This window comes from Teleopsis dalmanni, chromosome 2 (genome assembly GCF_002237135.1).
Source record: "Teleopsis dalmanni isolate 2A chromosome 2, ASM223713v2, whole genome shotgun sequence".
NCBI lineage: Eukaryota > Metazoa > Arthropoda > Insecta > Diptera > Diopsidae > Teleopsis > Teleopsis dalmanni.
Genome location: NC_051847.1, coordinates 64,806,139 through 64,810,604, shown reverse-complemented (window position 1 = coordinate 64,810,604; position 4,466 = coordinate 64,806,139).

Genomic DNA, 4,466 nt, shown 5'->3' with positions numbered 1-4,466 from the left:
TGTGTTTTATACTTGATTGGTGCAAATTTTCGTCCTTACACCACCCTGTATAATTATCTTAACAAATTATTTAACAATTGTTAACTGGTTCACCACAGTATATCAAAAATGGAAACATACATTTCCATTTGAGAGTTCCGATAGTTAAAGTCGAGTTCGAGAGAATAAGGTAGAAACATATTTCAAATCTTGAAAACCGTGTGAATTCGCTGGCTAGACCTCTTGCTAATATGAGTACTTCCTATAAACTGAAACGGAATGATAGACCCGCCATCCTGCTTTCCTAAAGATCACCCTGACCCTGATTACTTCAACTTAAACGCTGTGATATCTGGTAAATAAGCCCTCAGAGGCCCCTTAAAATAGTTTACAAATCATTATATATTTCATTACAGTATGATTATATAAAATAATTTGTGATGTAATGTTATTAGACTTTAAGATTGTAAAACTTATTGTTAAACTTTAATTTAAAGCGATTTAAATAAGACATATTTATATTTATATTATTTATATAAATAATCAATAAAATGCATAAACCATATTTATTATTATTTAAATATACATAATAATAGGTATCATTATATTTATCTATATTTATCTCTTAATAATATAAAAATATATTAAAAAATGTTCAAAATTTGTTCTATAAATTGTTGCAGAAGACTAACTAGACAATTAAACGCTCATCCCTTTAATATAAATCTATCACATCTAGAAGTAAAAACCACCCTATTGTCCGTTTATTATTGGAACACACATTATTGACACATTTCTGGGGCGGCCACCGCCACATATGCCATCTCCACACCTTTGAGATTATATAGACAGGGCAATTCTGACTATGATCGTAAAAAGTCTTTCGTAAGATATTTCTAAGATCAACCGAAAGACCGTTTGTGAGATTTTAGCTATTCTGACACAAAAGTGTGTCAAAAATGTTTTCTCATTTGCAATTCATGGTAGAAAGCTGTTTTGTTCTATTTCCTTCGTGGTGCAATCAAAAGCGGCTGCTAATCGCTACCGCATGAAAGTAAACAATTGCATTTAAATACAAATGTGATGGAAAGCCGCCAGATGAAAGTTCCATTAATTTAACTCATGAATTGAACTCATGTCATGAAAGAAATTGTAGCAGCAACTGCTGCTTTACCACATCATTGGCAAAAAAAAAATTATTTAGTTTTAAATGTATTGCTTAAATATATATAAATCAATAGATAAATAAATGAATGTTAAATAAATATAAATAAATACTAGATTTTAATTACATGAAAAATATATATATTATATATAAATATATGAAATATATATTTTAAAATTTTTATAAATATAGTGTAGTATATCAGTAAATTTACGTTTGTATCGTATTAGAAATGAAGTTAGAAATCGTTCTATTTCAATTAACTAAATATTAATTTTTATTTTAATTTTTATGTATTTTATTTTATATAAAGAAAGTTTATACACGAAAAATACAAACAAAATCTTAGCTGACAATCGAAGGATCTGATCAATAGGCGATCAATAACGGATCCCTCATTTGGTCTTTAGATATGAGTTGAGAAAAGAGCTTTCAGTCTGGTAAAAGATCGCTTCCAGAATAGGAAAGATCTTTCAAACGATATTTTGCAACTTTTTTGAGTATTCAGAGTTTATGTTTGCAATTGAGATAGAAGCGTAGTTCATATTTCGTAATCTCAACGGTCAAACTTGTGTGAAAAGTTTATAAAATATACACCTGATAATTTAAATTCGGATTCATTAATAATTGTATTGCTTTGATAGCGATATAATACAACATTTGTTTTTGATTATTTGTAATTATTTTAAAATTAATTAAACGTTATAAGACTGCGAGTTTTTTTTAAATAGAGTGGTAGTAACTCAGGTTCATAGATATTATCCAAGAATTGCTTCACATATATATTAAATAATTTATGATATTAATAACAAGTGTTGATTGTATTTAGTTTATATGTGAAGAACACGCAATAAAATTCTCTAATTCGGTCTATACATAATCATTATCATTATTGATATGAACTTGAAATCTCTCGCTGCATGCAACTACCGACTATTCCGACTATTCAGAAGTGCTACTCTATTATTGTTTTCCCATCCGACCGCCAAACAATCAGCGCCCGATGAACGTCATCGTTGCTCTACTGAAAGCCTCTTAGCGCTTTGCGAGTACATTTCAATTAATAAAAGTTATAAACATTTTTAAAATAAATAATATATTAACCATATAGAAGTAACATAAAAATAATTTTGATATATTGACGTTTATTGCCCGCAACACCAACAACACCAACAACAGCCACAGCACCACTTTGCATAATTCGAGTCTAATTCGAGTTCTGTTTTTATACGGTATGACATAAGACATTTGGAATTTGTGTTGAAAAAAATTCGTTTCATTTTTTTATTCCGTGTAATTGTCGAAAACAGAAATAAAAAATGTTTGATTACTCTTCAATAAACCAACGCATTGAATACACAAAACTGCAAATAAAATTAATAATGAAAACAATAAAACACAATTTAAAAAATTATTGAAAAAATTTAATCAACAAACGGTTCACTCCAAACCGAGTCACAGATTGTGGTCGTGGTCAATCGACTAAAATCAGAAGAGAGGGAAAAACTTTAAACAAATAAAAAAAATTCAATTTTTAATAAATTGTTTCTTATCTATAAAATGCGAAATGCATTATACACACTCGTATATCATAAATGATGTTCATTTTGTGGCTTGCTTCGGTCTCTTCAGAACGTCTCTCAATGGCGTAAATCCAAGACTTCAAGAAAGAATGAGATCTATTATGACAACATCTTGTTCTAACCCCAAAAATTTTAAGCCTTTGGTAGAATAACTTTGCATGAAAGAGTATTTTTTTTGTAAATAAGATATTTTTTATTACAATTTTTAAAAAAATCATATGAATATTCTTAATTATCTTCATTAAGATATTAATAACTGAAGAGAAAAAAAAAAAATATTGTTTAAGAATAAAACAGTAAAACAGAGTCGCTAGATCGACTCGTCTCTGTTAGGTGTTCAAGAAAATTAGTATAAACAAATTAAATTGTTGATAATTATGATTTTGTTTAAAAATATTTATTAAATATTTTTATTTTAATATGGACTAATTTACAATAATTTTGTAATTGTTTAAAATTATATATATTTACTTTTCGAACGAAAGTACTTTCACTATTTCTTGACTTTGCGAGTGTTTTAAATTGGAGTTCCTTCAAGATTCTGCTAAACGAACGTCTTCAGTTCCAGTTAATTCAAGATTTGGAAGAGCCAGCTTAAGTCAACTTAAGAGTAAGCTTTGATGTTAAAATATTGGATTAGACCAATCAAATATAGCTTATAAAATTTATTAGTTTTATATAGAAGTAATAAAGAAGTTAATTGTTAAAATAATGCAAATTTTTATTCTTGAAGCTTCTATTTGCTAAAGTGCCTCGGTTGGCGTCTTTTGTCAGATGAATAGATTAACGTCCAATGGTATTTGGACATCTCGTCAGAACTATATTCCAACTCGAATACGATATTTTTTTGCAACGAAGTTGCAACCTGAATAAAAACGCATGAGTGTTTAATAAGTCATAGATACAAAGTATATAGTACAAAAAAATGCATATGTATCTTATTTTCATGCGCAGAAGCTTAGCTACGCATGCTTAAGATATGAAATTTGAGTGTTTACTTGGATCTAGTTCACATTGCCGGTTTCTCATTCAATACAATATAAATACCCCAACAAATTTAGCATAACTCATCTATTTTGTGCATATGGAAAGGATATAACAACCCATCAGTTATGATTTTGTCAAATCTTACTCGTATATGTCATTTACATAGATATATTCAGAAATATTTATAACCAGTTTTTTAAATCAATTTTGGATATATTATATTTGAAGGATTTTTAAAATATTTCTTACTCAAAATGTTTTTATTTTATTCTGTTTCTGTTTATTATCACTTGCTTTTGTCGCACCACATTAAATTATTTTTTTTATTGTAAATTTAGAAATTAGTGAGCATTATATGTGAAAACAAAACTTTGGGTCTATTTTAGGAACTTAACTTAAATCTCAATGATGACCTAATGATGATTGAAGTCAGTATTGCGACAGTCAGTAAGATACGACTGAGAAATCGGCGTCAGCGTCTGCAAGTTATTTGTTTCTCGGTATATCGATTAAGGATTATGTAACAGTTTATATTACCATAAGAGTTTTTAGAGTCACCTTCATCTGATTTATGAAAGTTTGCTATATACTTATCAAGTACTAGCTGATCGCGCATAACTGACATTTATAGAGCTTACATTGTGACCGAAAAGTTTCCGGTCATAAATAAATAAAACGCAAAATTCTTAATCTTCATCAATATTTATTTTATCTCCTTCAAAATATGCTCCATTAGAAGCGATACACAAATG